Genomic DNA, 17,808 nt, shown 5'->3' with positions numbered 1-17,808 from the left:
GATTTGGTTTGTGGGTCATTCTTTTGTATATTGGGCGAAGCACTCTCCCTTGTGATGAGAATGTGCTTGTGGCGGGGTCTTTGATGCACTGGATGGGCCATAATGGTTTCAGATGGGACTCACCTTTGTGCCAGTCTGTGGCTGCGGATTTTGGTCCCCTGGTGGTGCTGGTGATCCATCTGGGAGGGAGCAACCTGGGTACCAGATCTTACTTGTCCCTTCATTTTGACATGGTGCGTGACCTGGAGGCTATTTTGGGATGGTGGCCATGGTGTCAGCGGTTGTGGTCCTGTATTATTCTCAGACAATTGTGGAGAGGTGATGTGTTGGGTGTCATCATGGACAAGGCTAGGAGGAGTTAATGCGCTAGTGTCCAGGAGGATGGCGGCATTGGTGGTTGTTTTGTGGAGCATCCTCATATTATTTTTCGTAATGATCATTTATTTCGTCCGGATGGTGTTTATTTGTCTGATCCGGGTGTTGCCTTATTCTTGGAAGATATTTTTGAGGTTTTTGGTTGATAAGTTTAGGTATGGTGGTGGGTTTTTGGTCCGTTTGGTGGTGGCAAAGGACGGCAGTCCAGTGGTTACTAAAAAGTTCTGTTCATTTGGGTGCGCTGACTAGCAATGCATGGTTCAGGTTTATTTCAACCCATCCAGGATCAGTGGCATTGGCTGCATGGCCGTGCTCTGGTCAGCATTGTCTTCTTAGTTGGGGCCCGGTAAAGTACACTTGCTGTCTAAAGGGAATTGGCCCTGCAAGTTTAGCTTTGTGGAGATCTAGCTAAGCGGGTTGCTGGCCACTGGACATCCGCCCTTCTTTCTCCCTGCCACCAGATGTGACGACAGGTAGCTTAAAAAAAACCTTTAAATGTTTTTTCTACAAAACTGCCCTACGGTGACCTTCACTACTATTGTATATGTTCAGAATTTTACTTTAAACGTCACTCAGGTGTCTGCATACAAAATCCCCTATCCATTTAATTCTAATGACATTTGGCCATGGACTGTAAATCTATATCATGAGGAAAAGACCCAAAGAGGTCATAAAAATGTTGATAACTATTAATACAGATTTGCACTAATTCTAAGTCCGTGGAGTGCTGTGTCTGCCCTTGTACAGGGTACCTATATGCTATATACGCTATATATATTATATATATATATATATATATATATATATAAAACGGTAACTGGAAATAAGGACTCAAGGCAGGTTTTCCGTTGAAACACAGTGTCTTTTACTGGCATAAGACACTGCACAGGTTCGTGCCTGGTCACACAGATACATAACTTAAAATAAACAACAAACTTAAAGGGTTCTAGCACTCCTCATGCTTATCAGTTATTCTGCTGCCATGACCTGCTGCCATCATCCATCATGCTCTCCTGGAACAGCCAACATCCTTAGTCCCTTGCACTATAGAACTGCACCCTACTCACTGGCCTCTAACAGGCATCAGTGCCCCGTGCAGTGGGTGAATGGGACTTTTAAACTCCTCTCATGCTTCTGACTTCCTGCTGGCTCTGGGTGAGATAGAAAACCCGGACTTCGTTCTTGCAGCTGCGCAATCCAGAAAGCCCGCAGTTATATAAATCTCCACTGCAGGTGCAGAATGTACAGGTCTTGTTTCTTCACCTTTTGAAGGGAGTTGATCCCACCGGAATATGGGCACTTGTGGTGAGTCACAAGCCCTCTCACCACTATATATACCATGTGTATATATATATATATATATATATATATATATATACACTGCTCAAAAAAATAAAGGGAACACTAAAATAACACAACCTAGATCTGAATGAATGAAATATTCTTATTAAATACTTTGTTCTTTACATAGTTGAATGTGCTGACAACAAAATCACACAAAAATTATCAACGGAAATCAAATTTATTAACCCATGGAGGTCTGGATTTGGAGTCAAACTCAAAATTAAATTGGAAAAACACACTACAGGCTGATCCAACTTTAATGTAATGTCCTTAAAACAAGTCAAAATGAGGCTCAGTAGTGTGTGTGGCCTCCATGTGCCTGTATGACCTCCCTACAACGCCTGGGCATGCTCCTGATGAGGAGGCGGATGGTGTCCTGAAGGATCTCCTCCCAGACCTGGACTAAAGCATCCGCCAACTCCTGGACAGTCTGTGGTGCAACATGGCGTTGGTGGATGGAGCGAGACATGATGTCCCAGATGTGCTCAATTGGATTCAGGTCTGGGGAACGGGCGGGCCAGTCCATAGCATCAATGCCTTCGTCTTGCAGGAACTGCTGACACACTCCAGCCACACGAGGTCTAGCAATGTCTTGCATTAGGAGGAACCCAGGGCCAACCGCACCAGCATATGGTCTCACAAGGGGTCTGAGGATCTCATCTCGGTACCTAATGGCAGTCAGGCTACCTCTGGCGAGTACATGGAGGGCTGTGCGGCCTCCCAAAGAAATGCCACCCCACACCATTACTGACCGACTGTCAAACCGGTCATGCTTGAGGATGTTGCAGGCAGCAGAACATTCTCCTTTGCGTCTCCAGACTCTGTCACGTCTGTCACATGTGCTCAGTGAGAACCTGCTTTCATCTGTGAAGAGCACAGGGCACCAGTGGCGAATTTGCCAATCTTGGTGTTCTCTGGCAAATGCCAAACGTCCTGCACGGTGTTGGGCTGTAAGCACAACCCCCAGCTATGGACATCGGGCCCTCATACCACCATCATGGAGTCTGTTTCTGATCATTTGAGTAGACACATGCACATTTGTGGCTTGCTGGAGGTCATTTTGCAGGGCTCTGGCAGTGCTCCTCCTGTTCCTCCTTGCACAAAGGCGGAGGTAGCGGTCCTGCTGCTGGGTTGTTGCCCTCCTACGGTCTCCTCCACGTCTCCTGATGTACTGGCCTGTCTCCTGGTAGTGTCTCCATGCTCTGGACACTACGCTGACAGACACAGCAAATTTTCTTGCCACAGCTCGCATTGATGTGCCATCCTGGATGAGCTGCACTACCTGAGCCACTTGAGTGGGTTGTAGACTCTGTCTCATGCTACCACTAGAGTGAAAGCACCGCCAGCTTTCAAAAGTGAACAAAACATCAGCCAGAAAGCATAGGAGCTGAGAAGTGGTCTGTGGTCACCACCTGCAGAACAACTCCTTTATTGGGGGTGTCTTGCTAACTGCCTAGAATTTCCACCTGTAGTCTATTCCATTTGCACAACAGCATGTGAAATTGATAGTCAATCAGTGTTGCTTCCTAAGTGGACAGTTTGATTTCACAGAAGTGTGATTGACTTGGAGTTACATTGTGTTGTTTAAGTGTTCCCTTTATTTTTTTGGGCAGTGTATATTAGAATTTATATGATTGCCTTTACAATAGAGAGCCTCCAGTTTGTAGTTCCCCGGGCCTCTCATACGACCCTATTTATCAATATTATGCTGGTGTTTGTACACCCTTTTAACATTATTTTAGTACTACACAAAAGTACTAATGGGCAATTGGAGGATAACTTCTAATATTCTTCTCCAAGCCCTTAATATCACAATTTGTTTTAGTAAGCAGATCGCATTTCCCATACTTGTAATGGTACTAAAATCAAATTGTTAAAAAGCATCATAGGGAGCACTGTGATAATAACGTCATCTTCAGATGGCATTATGCAGGCTTCCCTCCGGTTTCCCTGCTCCTGCTCTGCGCTGACAGAGCTCAGAGCCGGCGCCTGTGATCAGTCTCGTGTGTGTAAATAGACCACAGGCGGATCACTGAATAAAAAATAATAAAATAAAACTTACCTGCACGCTGCTTCACCCTGGGATCAGTGTCCGGCTCCTTCTCTCTGTGACCCCGGTCAGCTGATCTGTGCCTGTGAACTGAGATGCTGTGAATCTCCTGGCCGGCATCTCCGTTTACAGCACCAATCAGATGATTGGGGTAACAGAGCAGGAGCACAGTGATCAGCTGACCGGATCACCAAGGAGCTCACCCGATCACCTGAGGTCTTAATATCTTCTGTAGTAAAAACAAATTTTTATTTCCTTATCGTCTACCAATTCCTTCAATCTGTAGTATAGATTAATACAACCAATGGAAATAAATACATATCAGAGACTGAAGCGCAAAATACTTATTTATCTGAGTAATATTTATTTTACCAATGAAATATCGCTGAAAAATAATACAGATATCTGAAAATTCTTAAGATGGCATGGACACCTGTTACACTTAAGGAGCCCGCTCGCACAGTGCGCACGCTACCGGGAGCGCTTTAAACGTAGACGAGTTTGTCTCACGCGCATTTCATCTTTATCAGATGTGTGGTGGTAGTGACACAGCAACGATGTATATATAGAATGTAAGCTTGCGAGCAGGGCCCTCCTATCTCTATGTCTGTTTGTCTTTTGCCCAGTTTTGTTCTATAACTGTTGTTCTAATTGTAAAGTGCATCGGAATATGCTGCGCTATATAAGAAACTGCTAATAAATATATGCAGAGGCGGACTCGGGGCACCAAGCCACCTGCCTCCCTTGTCATTTAGGAAGTTATATTTTATTTTATTCAAGTGCAGCAACATAGTGTGCAAACACGCGCCGGTACAGGGGTGGGGGGCAAGGGGACGCCAGTCAGTGTGGTGGGGTGTATTGCTCTGAGGGAACTAATACCGTTTGGCCAACTCCTGCATGTCCCCGATTGGACGGCGGCTGCGGCCATTGTGCTACTTCTGTCTGGCTGTTCAGTGTCCTGTCAGGAGGTGGTGGCTTTAAGAGTATCCATGCTTGAGCACAGGTGACTATGCAAACCAAAAAAGCACACTAATAGGGAAACCATGAGCACTGCAGGGAGGGGCAGATGTAACATGTGCAGAGAGAGTTAGATTTGGGTGGGTTATATTGTTTCTGTGCTGGGTAAATACTGGCTGCTTTATTTTTACACTGCAATTTAGCTTTCAGTTTGATCACACGCTTTTGCAATCCATAGTGAATCACCCGTGTGTTGGATATATTGTTTATGTCTCTTTTACTATTTTGTGTAAATAATAATAATTTTTTGTCTCTTTTACCTTTCTTTGCAGGTTTTGTTCCCAGGATTTGGCTTCCCTGATTGATTGCTCCTGGCACCAGCTTTCCTCTCCCCCTACGGGATCATTGAGAACATGTAGAGAAACTGTATTGAATACAATGGGCCTTATTCAGCTTCAGTTGCAAAAATTGTGAAATCGCAAATCTGGCGATTTATCTGCAGACTGCGCATGCGCTGCGAACTCATTGCACATGTGCGAAGGCTAAATTGTGATGCAAATTAGTGACATGCTATCGCAATTTGATTGACAGGAATTGACTGTTCATGGGTATTAACATGGCGTTTGTGAGGAGTGGTTGGAAAAACAAAAGCGGATAACAACTGTTTTTGGGGCGTGTATCTGATGTTAGTTGACATGGATTGCGACTAAAAACATGGCGACCGTATTCTCATTCTGAGTAGCCCTGGGTCAACCGCAATTGTCGATAGTGGTTGATATCTGCGTATGCGTCGCAATTTTGGGATTGCATCGTTTGGCGTCTTTTACCTTTCTGGGCGGCTCTTCACACGCGATTTTTAGCAGAAGCAGTTCTGAGAAAATCACAATTTCTGTCTCAATCCACGCTGAATAAGGCCCAATGTTCTCTGTATTTTTTCTTTAAAGGCATGTGCGTGTGTTCATTAATATTTTCACAATCCGCAATCACAACTTTGCACACCCATAGTTGCTTTTACACCTGTATCATCATTAGAACTGACTGACAATATATCGGTATCCGTAATTTGTTGGAACAATTATGTAAAATCTGGGGAAAAATGTAAATAATTATTGTAGATGTGCGCAGACCTCCGTGTTTTGCTTTTAGTATTGGTTGTGTCTCTAAAACCATTTTCGTGTTTTGCCATTGGTTTTGGTTTTACCCAGGATTCCTTGTGTGTTTTGGTTTTGGAATTGTATTAAAATAAAAATGGTCAAAACAGGTAACATTACCTGACCGTTATCAGGTACATACCGACATTAATTAATAGATAAGAGCTGCCCTTTGTGATCACAGGACTGCCAGATTTAAGACCAGGGAGCACTTCTGCGTATGAACTGTGTGAGACGCCCTCTGTGGGGGGTGCTGGGAGGGATCAAATTGGATCCCTCTCAGAGCGAAATGCAGAATGAAGCCCATAGGCTTCTAATGGGTAACGTCAGCTAAAGAATACCATTTTTTTTTTCATTAATTTTGTTTAAACTGTGAAGTCTGATCTCACTGATAGACAGTGGCGGATTACCAAATAGGCAAAGTAGGCACTGGCCTATGGTCCTCAGTCCTTTTAGGGGCCCCATGAAAAATGTCAGGAACTCGCCTCAAATGATGTAACATGGAGGAGGTGCCTAGATGGTTAACGTCCCTACCTCTACGACCTTTGGCCTCACAAATGGAACAGATGCCTTCATAACATCCTCATCATCAACCTCCTCATTAACGGCATCACATTTTTCCAGCATCCTGTTGCACTTCCACAGTGGCATCCTCAATTTCTGTCACCAGCTATACTTGTGCTGCTCATCCCCACAATTTCTTTTTCTATTTCTTTTTAAGAAGTGACGCAAGTGACCACCACAAACAGTAGTTTTTTTTTCTTTTACAGACAGTGTGACACAGACAAAGTGCCCACTGCACCTGCTTGAGCCTTGAACACAGCTTCCTCACTCCCTGAGTCCACTCCACACAGACACAGTGCCCCTACCTTATTTACAGACTTGTGCAGTAGTGCGAGACTGTGCTGTAGTTTAGCTGCAACTAAAAGTTGCTTTCAGGAAGAGTGCTGTCTGCCTACACCAGTGGTTCTCAAACTGTGTGCCTTGGCACCCTGGGGTGTCTCGGGACACTTGCTGGGGTGCCTTGGATTGGGGTCCAGGACCAATTCAAATTATTTATAGTCAATGTAACAGACAAAACCAGTGCTGGTGGCTGCCAGTCATAAAATATGTGGACAAATAGAAGCAAATCCCGTCCCTCACCACACAACTGAACTTAAGGAAGACTTATAAACACAATTTACCTCATTTAATATTTTTTCCCAAATTTCTCAATAAGAACTTTTGGCCTAGGGGCACCGTGAAAACAATCCTGGTGCTCTAGGGCGCTTTGATTATAAAATGTTTGGGAACCTCTGGCCTACACCCTAACCGTCGGACCTCCAGAGTGAAACGGCGCCTGAATCACCATGGGATGGACTTATATTGAATCCAAACAGGTGATATCTAATGCTGTGAAGATGTGTTTTGCCTCACTTTGGAATTTGAGCAAGGCGGGTACATTTTTGGACTTTTTCGGCTATGGGCAGCTGCATGCAGAAGATTGCAGCCTCTGCAAGAACAGTTCAGTTTGTCCTGCCACCAACTGATGCAAGAGGTGGTAACAAGGTGGAATTTGACCCTTTACATGCTTCAGTGCATGGAGGAACAGCAAAAATCCAACCAAAGGAACACAGCAAGTCATAACATTGGGAGAGGAGGGGGAATGTACCTTAGTGCAGCGCAGTGGAGAATACTTTACATGTTGTGCAAGGGGCTGAAATTCTGCCAAGTAGCCACCTGTGTAGTAAATTCATACACTGCTAGCTTGAGTCAGGTGATTCCCCTAATTAGACTTTTGAAAAAAACAGCTAGAGAAATTGAAAGAGGAGATGAAACAAAGTGATTTTCGCTTTGCCAGGATGCAAGGATTGTCAATATCTTGAAATTGGATCACTACATTTTGGCGACTGTGCTTGATCCTAGGTTTTAGTTGTATGTTGTGTCTTTCTTTCCAACTGACCCAGATCTTCGGAGATGCAAAGAGCTCCTGGGGTGCAAGCTGTCAGAACAAGTGGTACATAACACGATGACGTCTCTACCATCAGTTTCTATGGTAACTGCTGTCAGGTAAAAACTCAGCTTTCCCAAGAGACCCAGTGGTGATGCCGAGGAGTCAACACAACATTTTGACATCTTGTTGGGTCTAAAAGAATTGGCCAGAATTAGTGACACCTCTACCGTAACTCCATCTGATATGGTCACCATCCGTAGAATGGTGTAGGATTATTTTAATGACAGTGTACAAATAGGCATGTTAGACAGTCCCTTTGACTACTGGAAGGAAAAAAGGTCAATTTAAAGACCCTTGTACAGACTAGCTTTGCATTACTTAAGCTGGCCACCATCCAGTGTGTACTCGGAGAGAGTTTTCAGCACAGCCAGGAACCTTGTGAGCAATCGACGTAGGAGGCTACTTCCTCAAAATGTGGAAAAGATGATGTTTATCAAAATGAACTGGAAATTCCACGAGGAAGGCCTTTCCTGGCAGTTATGCCAAAGACTTCTGTAATGGTAGATTCCAGCGAGGATGAATTAATATTGTGTGAGGATGATGAACACACTGATGAGGATGATTATGAGGATGGTAGTGACGATGACAACTTGCAACTGCAGAGCTGTTAGCTTAGATGCCTTAAGTCCATTGTTTTGTGGGGGTTCAAACAAACCAAGCACTTCAGCCACAAAGTTCAAAGTTATTTTATTGTCATCAGCCAAACATGTTGAGAGACAAAATTACATTTGTACATCAGCAGCCCAATAGCAATGTGACAGCATCCATTTCACACATTCATTCAAAAAATACATTCATATGTTTAACATATACGCACTGCAGATGGTAAAAAGTTATTTCTCAACGCCCTGTGTGTGTTAAAAATGTTTTAAACTTCTTCTGAGATGGAAGTTTGAACAAAGCAAAACGTGAATGGATGACTCTGATCTAATATAGTCTTCCCAGCTTTCTTCAAAGCCCTAAGACTGTAATGCTCTTGAATGGTCGGCAACCGCACGCCAATGGTTTTGCTGGCGGTTCTTATAATATGCGCTAAGGCACTCCGATCACCGGCAGTGCAGTTACCATACCACACAATTATTCCAAAAGGCAAATTACTCCCGATTGAGCTTCTATAACATTTTAACATAGTCTGCACACTCACGCTCGCAGACCTTAAATGACGTAAATAGAAAAAGTATTGCTTTGTTTTGTTTTTATAATCGATTGCACCTGTGCCGACCATGGGCCTGACTCATTCCTGATTGCTGCTGTGTGTCTTCCCACAGCGGGTGATCAGGTCCTAACTGCGCATGTGTATGCACCGCAATGCGCACGTGCGTCGGACAACAACAAAGGGCATCGCCGGTCAGCAACAGGATGCTGCGAAAAATCTAATCGCACGGGCGTTCACAAGGAGATTGACAGGAAGAGGCCGTTTCTGGGTGGTAACTGACCGTTTATTGGGAGTGTACGGAGAAACGCAGGCGTGCCCAAGCGTTTTCAGGGAGGGTGCGTGGCGTCAGCTCCGGCCCCGATCAGCCTCTTCTCATCGCACTGGAGGAGTAAGTCCTGGGCTGCGCTCACACTGCACAAAGTGGATTTTTGCAGCTCTGCATACACATAGGATCACACACTTGCACTGCGAATATACACTCACCCTGGAGGCGGCGACTATCTGAACGCAGGACAGCAATCAGATCTGAATCATCCCCCATGTCAAATTAGAAGAAACCTAAATGCCCAAAAAACAGAATTATTCAACCATTTTAACGGCTTGGTCGCCTATAGACACTGGGAATTTCAGATCCATTCCTCTTCTAAAATCCACTATTTAAAAACAAAAGTGTCAGTCCCTGTAACTCTTTATTATCTGCCACTGCTGTGTGGCAAGGTTTCATAGAAGTGCTATACACTGCGGTGTGTTTGTGCCGCTGCTCTGTCGCTTAGTAACCAGCCGGCTCGCTGCAGCCCTTGGGCGGTATTGGAGAACAATATTGTGAGCTGTTAGTTGGCTAAAATTGACTGCAAATTAGTGGAAATGGATGTTATTGGGTTAATAATACTGTGGGAACAAAAACACCCCGAAATTCTATGATGTTAGCTGTGTTTATCAATGTAAAAAAAAAAAGATCCAAAAACCAAAACCCGAACCAAAACCAAAACCAAAACACGTGGAGTTGGCGCACATTTCTAATTTTTGAATTAGATATATACTGTACGGGAGCACCAAAATCTTAACTGCTTAGGGCCTCTAAAGGTTTTAATCCAGCCCTAATTTTAATGACAGGATGTTGTGATCACTTCTATTAATTACATGATTGATCAGTCCGGGGTATATGCAGTTTTGCATACTAGTATAACAGGAATTCTCTCTTGCTATTTATTATGGGGACTATGTACTATAGCTCGGAGACACTCACCACATGCATATCAGCGTTTACTAACCCCATATGCAAGAATAAAATCACAAATGATAGGACTTCCAGGTTTATGACCCAGGGTCCTATTGTGACACCCCATCAGAGTTGCCATGGACATTTAACTTATTTCTGCGCCCTTTTTCCCCCCTCTACAAAATGCAGCCTGGCTAAATGCTTTGAGACTTCAGCAAGGAAAGGGTTAAGAACATTTTCTACGCTATAGCTGTCATGCGCTTGGACAGTTAACCGCCGTGTGGCGAGTCTGTTGGCCGTTGGGCGCTGGTCATCTTAGGAGGATGGGCAGAGTGGAACAGGACCGAGGAGCAGAAGGTGCTGAGCTGATTTGGTGGTGTACATGGTGACCAAAGGAGACTCCTTACCTGATCTTCAATAAATCAGAGTCCAGCAGCTGACAAAGAGAGTGTCTATGGAGTGGTGAGCTGATTACGTCAGGCCTGAGGCAAAATAGCCACTTCTAGTGAGATCCAGGAGCCCCATTGCAGACTATACATTCTCACACTCCCCGTCACAGACTCCCTGGTATACAAGAGATCACAGTTTTATACAGTAAATTAGCCAGTTTCTATAGTAATAACACCCTTTATGAGACTGATAAGAGCCATCAAATAGCAGTAAGCACCTCTGCGCAGAAGCAGACAGTCACGTGCTGCAGTTTTCTCAGCACACAGCCAGAACTTTGTCGCGCAGTAAGGAACAATACTGTCTTAGTTACACAGACAGCTTATAGGATTCAGGACTCAATATCACAGGGGCCTGCAGCCGATGTACTGCTCCCAGTCAGACAGTGTACATGTAACAATTGAGTACAGTAACCTTTTTGGAGTCCAGGTCAGTAACCCTGTTACACCAACTACTCATCGCAAAACCTTCCAGAGATAGAGAGACTGCTCATAACGGACAGAGACACCTTAGCTGCCTACATTGGGTTTAAGGATGAGTCAGGATCAAGTGATACAGTTGTAAACCTACTTATTGCCTGACACAGTCATGTGGGTATCGCAGAGAGCCTCCTTTAAGAAAATAGCACCTACAGTACAATCAGGTAATATTACATCCAGACTAGCTAGACAGACTCACAGTTGCCTAGAAATAGTGTGCCAGACTTGCCTACTCTCCCGGAATGGCCGGGAGGCTCCCGAAAATCGGGTGACCCTCCCGGCCCCCCGGAAGAGCAGGCAAGTCTCCCAATTACAGGGGTCCCCCCCTGCCCGGCCGCCCACTTAGCGAGTAAAGTGGGTGGTCCGGGCAGGCGATGACGCAATTCCTGTTGAATCGTGTCATCATAGCCACGCCCCCTGCTGTATAATGAAGTGTAGCTGGTTCTGTCCAACCAGGCAGTTTTGTAACTTGTAATATGGGTGGTCATTCCGAGTTGTTCGCTCGGTAAAAATCTTCGCATCGCAGCGATTTTCTGCTTAATGCGCATGCGCAATGTCCGCACTGCGACTGCGCCAAGTAAATTTGCTATGCAGTTAGGAATTTTACTCACGGCTTTTTTATCGTTCTGGCGATCGTAATGTGATTGACAGGAAATGGGTGTTACTGGGCGGAAACAGGCCGTTTTATGGGCGTGTGGGAAAAAACGCTACCGTTTCCGGAAAAAACGCAGGAGTGGCCGGAGAAACGGAGGAGTGTCTGGGCGAACGCTGGGTGTGTTTGTGACGTCAAACCAGAAACGACAAGCACTGAAATTATCGCAGATGCCGAGTAAGTCTGGAGCTACTCAGAAACTGCTACGAGGTGTGTAATCGCAATATTGCGAATACATCGTTCGCAATTTTAAGATGCTAAGATTCACTCCCAGTAGGCGGCGGCTTAGCATGAGCAAATCTGCTAAAATCCGCTTGCGAGCGAACAACTCGGAATGACCCCCATTGTTTCTTGTGCTTTATTGTTCTTTGCATGAAAATGGTATGTGACAAGCATACGTATTGAGGTAAATCTAAATTGCCAGTATATGAGATAATCTCAAATTTCTACAGCTGAGAAAAACTTCTAGCAGTGTTTCAGTAGAATAAAAATTCATATAGAGAAATTGTGTAATCAATGTCTGTGTGCAATATATCCTGAACTATATTGTGAGTTGCTGGTGAAACTTATGCCTGTTAGAAGCTACAGACACTAGGTCCAGGTGAGGAACACCAGAAAAGATAAAGTAACACATTAAACCAGAGGGTTAGATTTACTGATACTTACCTGTAAATTGTTGACTTCAGTGAAACCTACTTTAGGGTGTCACACTATCTGTGCCTGTGTCAATGATGCGTGCGCTGCAGAGGTGCTGGGCAGGGCCAGATTAAGGCTAGTGGGGGCCCCAGGCAACAAAGGTGTATGGGCCCCTGCTAATAAAGATGAATTAGAGAGTGAGAGTCAGGGACAGAGGGGGGGCGGGGAGAGAGAGAGGAGAAAGAGAGGATCTCGGGAGGGGGGAGAAAGAGATAGAGAAAGGGTGTCAGGGAGGGAGAGAGAGCGGATCAAGAGAGAACATGTCAGCAAAAGAGGGAAAGACAGAGAGCGACTGTCAGGGAGAGAAAGAGAGACAAAGGGAGAGAGAGAGAGAGTGGAGGAAGAGGGGGGTGCAGGGATAGAGGGAGGGGGAGCGAGCAGGAGTGAGAGAAGGGGGTGTCAGAGGGAGAGAGAGAGGGGAACAAGGGAGAGAGGTTGTCATGGATGGAGAGAGATAGAGAGAGAAGGGAGCAAGAGAGAGAGAGAGAGAGTGTCAGGGAGAGAACTGAGGGAGAGACAGAGGGGATAAGAGAGAGGGGAGCAAGAGAGAGGGAGAGGGTGTCAGGGACAGAGAGCACGATAGAGAGGAGAAAGGCATACTTACCGACTTTTTGGCTGCTCTCTCCGGGAGAGAGCAGCCAGGTCGGTGCTGCAGGGGGTCGGGCTGCGATGTAAGTGCAGAGAGGGGCGGGCCGGAGGCGTGGCATAGGTGGGGTGGGGGCGTGTCGGAGGCGGACCGGGGCGTGGCTACAGGATCGTCCCGTGTAAGCTCTGCCCCCGCTGTGTAATGCCGCTATTGCAGGCATTATACAGCAGGGGGCGTGGCTTTGATGACGCGATTCAACAAGAATCGCGTCATCGCCTGCCCAGACCGCCCACTTTACTCGCTAAGTAGGCGGCCGGGCAGGGGGGGACCCCTGTAACCGGGAGACTTGCCTGCTCTTCCGGGGGGCCGGGAGGGTCACCCGATTTTCGGGAGCCTCCCGGCCATTCCGGGAGAGTAGGCAAGTCTGGAGAAAGGGTGTCAGGGAAGGAGAGAGAGAGACAGAGCGAGAGCGGGGACAAGAGAGAGAGGGAGAGAAAGAGGGCGTCAAGTAGAGAGAGGGGGTCCAAGCGGGAGAGAGAGAGAGCAGAATAGAGCAGCAGAAGCGCTACCTGTTGGGCTGCAATAGAATTAGATCCCTGATGGGAGCGGCCACGTCATGGCATTAGGCCCGCTACCTTCCCCATACCCCAGTGAATCATGGCATTATGACCGGGAGAGGATCACTGTAGAGATGGAGACAAAGCTGTCTCCGTCTCGAAGATAAAACAATCCGGTTCTGCCGGGACTCGGCCACAGCCAGGAAGGATGTGGGGAGGGGGGGAGGGACAGACCGGGGAAGAGTTTGCCGGAGTGTGGGGCCCCCCAATGTGTCAGGGCCCCTGGATGACTGCCCTGTCCGCCCCGCCTATAATCCGGCTCTGTTGCTGGGAGGGGCAGTGTGATAGAAGCCCATAGGCTTCTATAGGGCAGTGCCATCTTAATATGGCATTGCCCACCGCACCCAAGCCCCAGAATCTATCACATTCCGGGGCTTGGTGCATACGAGGTAAGCTGCCAAACCTCTGGAAACTGCATCTTCAGAGATTTGGCCGCATGTTTAGTTTGGCTGCATCCCGTACAAAGTACCAGCCAATCAGCTCCTAGCTGCCATGTTACGGACTGTGGGCCTAAATCACACAACTACAACTCTTTACACTAACATGCGGGGGGGGGGGGGGGGAAGGGGGGGACTCCCTGCACAGGGCAAGTCCTCCCACCATATGCCGGGTCCTGCCCCCCCCCCCCATCCCCTGCTAACATGCAAATGCTCGCATGATTTAGGGTACCACCCTGCCTGCGCAGCCTAGCTGCAAAGGCAGACGGCTACCCTCCATGTTTTTAGGCTTTCAGCGGCTGCATGTGATGTCACGCAGCCCCCGCAGCCTGTCCCGCACATGGTCTGGACACGCCTCTGTTGTCCAGACTGTGCCCCCAAACAGTGCATCAATGTCTACAAAACGTGGCAACGACGCCCCATTCCCCTCTCGCCAGGATGTAGAATGCACTCTGAAGAGAACGCACTTTAAGACCTTGTGCATGCGCACACCGGCATATACCTCCTCAGCACAATAGTGATCCATGCTGAATCGGGCCCTGTGTTTGAAAAATGGCAGCTGGTTGGATGGTAGTTTATCTCGCTCCACTTTATCTCTCGCCAATGTTAGATACATATTCCCCTATATATGTGCATATGTCAGAGACACTGTATATACAGTATACAGGATATAATAGGATGTGTTCTGGAAGCTTATTGATTGCAATTAGAGATGTTCTTCAGCAGCTGAAGTTAAGACGTGTGTGATTGACAAGTGAGATGCAGTGTGCTCGTTATATTATTCATAGGAAGTTAGTGCATATAGGGGGTCATTCCGACCAGATTGCACGCTAGGTTTTGTTGCTGTGGTGCGATCAGGTCAAAACTCGGCAAAACTGTGCATGTGTATGCACCGTGATAAAGCTAACTATTTATCTTATAACATTCACAATAATGGGTAAGAGACACAGGCCCTCATTCCGAGTTGAACGCTCGCAAGGCGAATTTAGCAGAGTTGCTCAGGCTAAGCCTACGCCTACTGGGAGTGTATCTTAGCTTCTTAAAATTGCGACCGATGTATACGCAATATTGTGATTACAAACTACTTAGCAGTTTCAGAGTAGCTTCAGACTTACTCGGCATCTGCGATCAGTTCAGTGCTTGTCGTTCCTGGTTTGACGTCATAAACACACCCAGCGTTCGCCCAGACACTCCCCCGTTTCTCCGGCCACTCCTGCGTTTTTTCCGGAAACGGTAGCGTTTTTATCCACACGCCCCGAAAACGCCGTGTTTCCGCCCAGTAACACCCATTTCCTGTCAATCACACTACGATCGCCGGAGCGATGAAAAAGCCGTGAGTAAAAATACTATCTCCATTGTAAAATTACTTGGCGCAGTCGCAGTGCGAATATTGCGCATGCGTACTAAGCGGAATTTCACTGCGATGCGATGAAAAATACAGAGCGAACGACTCGGAATGAGGGCCACAGTACGCAATTGGCGTATGGGGTACCGTAAGGGTACGCACTTAGCGTAGCATACGCTCCGCCGTGATCGAGACGCACATGCGACACGCTCGTTCACAGCTTAATGCGTGGAGTCGAGCACGCTATAGGCGGTTGACTACCGTAATGCTACGCTACAAGCGTAGCGGACGCTCGAGACCACGAGGAGATCACGAGCGGCGCAGACGCTCACAGGATGACAATCAGTAAACCTTGAATGTAACACACAGAAATACTGTAGCGATATAACGCTGCTTAACCTTGTTTATGCTAAAGCTGCTTGAGCGATCGAGACGCTCCTATTACCTACTGCAATATAATAAACACACGATACCTTGCTAAGGTTCCAACACCTTTACTAACAAGCTTTTAGTTATATTGAAAAGGGGAAACAGTTTACAAGTCATACACTACAAACTAACATATAATTCTAACAGAATATCTAGACAGAAATATATAATAGCGTCACAATCCTATACTATAACAGAGAGAGGGAATGGCCAATACAAACAGAGAATAAGTTGGTTTGCAGAGAATTACTTACACACACTGGGAATGATCGCTGCGCAGCTTTCTGGTACCAGCTCCGAGTTAGTCAAGATGAAAACCGTTTGTGGAGAGTGAGAGAGCTGCCCAGGCTGGCTGATCTTATATACACTGAGTACAGTATACTACAAAGGGACCTATAATCTCATTGTTCATTGGACACAGGAATGTCTCCTCGTATCATAACAAAAGGTCATAGGTTAGTTTGAACAGGTGGGCTGCGACTATATCAAACTGCTCAGGTGGGAGGGAATCTGAAGATTCCCGCCGCATGGGTAATGAATCGCAAATATAGTAAATGTCCAGAAAATACTAATGGCCATATCTATACGCAGGAGCGATTAATCTTTACCTAACCAGCACCGGATTGTTTCTAATAAAATGTTCTTTAGTTAGGTACCAGACACAGCTGTTCAAACCCTGTCTGACCCTTCGTACCATACAAAGAGGAATTCCTCTGTCCAGCGACCATTTACATTAAACAAACTTACAGTCATTATTAAGGGGAACATTATCTATAAAACATACTATTTGGTGTTATTATTTAACGATTGAGTCGCCCGCTAGACGCACACAAACTCTACCGTAAATGCACATACCACGCGCTCGAGCGCATGGCCGAGGCGCCATCACGCGGCTGCGAGTATCCGCACGCACGGGAGAGAATGTGCACGTGCAGCAGGCACGCGCATGAGGTGAATATATGGCAACGTGTAGCATGATATTTTTCTGACTTTGACAGTCCACCCTTTGGCAGTCATCAATAACTGCCACTTCCTAAAACAGTTCAAAAAAGAAAAATATATGGCATATGTAAATACATTTCTATGATTAGGTAAGGGAGAAGAGGATCAGGTGGGAAAAAGGTATGACCTAGTGAGATAGTAGAAGCATGTGTGTATGAATCCATGTTTGAGGGGTCATGTATCATCGTGCCGTACGTGTTTTAAATTAAGCTTCGAGGTATTGCGAAGTATACATTTGAATTCCTTCTTATCCCGTATTACGGGTCTGTGGATGGGCTGTCAAACTTTACCGAGCTCTTTTCGGCTTTTTGTTGTAACAAAATGGGGGAGCACATTTTAGTTGATGATACATGATTGGGGGGGATATGTGAGTGCTGATATCTGTGCCTATATTCCCTATCGACTATGTGTGTCATTACCTGAAGGTTGTAGGAATGAAGATAAGAAGCAATTTATGGTAAATGCAGTCATAAACTATGTGAGTTTAATATACATTTGCCGATTGAGGTCTTGTCTTGTCTCGATGTACATGTTGACTGTAGTCTCCCGATGCTTTTGCTATATGTGGTGAGCAAAAAGCTTTCTCAATGTCCATAGACTTACAATCTTTAAAGTTTTGGGCTATCGTGAAAGTTAAAGTCACTAGGGAAAATGGGGGTCTATGGCATTGTCCATCAATGGTCTGTATAAAAGAGGTTGTCAAATTCTTCTTCCAAGTGGATGTCTTTGTACCTTGGAGGAAAACAAAGGAGAAACGGGTGAAAGAAACGGACCGTGGAATCACATTTTCATCACAACATTGTCTCTATCGTTGGGTCATACATCAAATTAGTTGTTGTTAGTACAGTGTCCTCGCTCCTTAGACTCATCACC

The 17,808-nt window shown here is 46.0% G+C and overlaps 1 protein-coding gene across 2 annotated transcripts in view; it reads left to right on the top strand.

Moving 5' to 3' along the window:
- LOC134983035 (V-set domain containing T-cell activation inhibitor 1-like) overlaps positions 1 to 12,328 on the top strand; it is a 106,864-nt gene extending 94,536 nt beyond the window's left edge. For both annotated transcript variants that reach the window (XM_063948733.1, XM_063948734.1), the window contains exon 7: positions 5,059 to 12,328. The gene's annotated coding sequence lies outside the window, so the exon portion shown is untranslated. The remainder of the gene's footprint in view (positions 1 to 5,058) is intronic.
- Positions 12,329 to 17,808: the final 5,480 nt, after the last annotated feature.

This window comes from Pseudophryne corroboree, assembly GCF_028390025.1.
Source record: "Pseudophryne corroboree isolate aPseCor3 chromosome 2 unlocalized genomic scaffold, aPseCor3.hap2 SUPER_2_unloc_1, whole genome shotgun sequence".
NCBI classification, from domain to species: Eukaryota; Metazoa; Chordata; class Amphibia; order Anura; family Myobatrachidae; genus Pseudophryne; species Pseudophryne corroboree.
The sequence above is the reverse complement of the archived record's forward strand: the minus strand, read 5'-3'. Positions and strand labels throughout refer to the sequence as shown.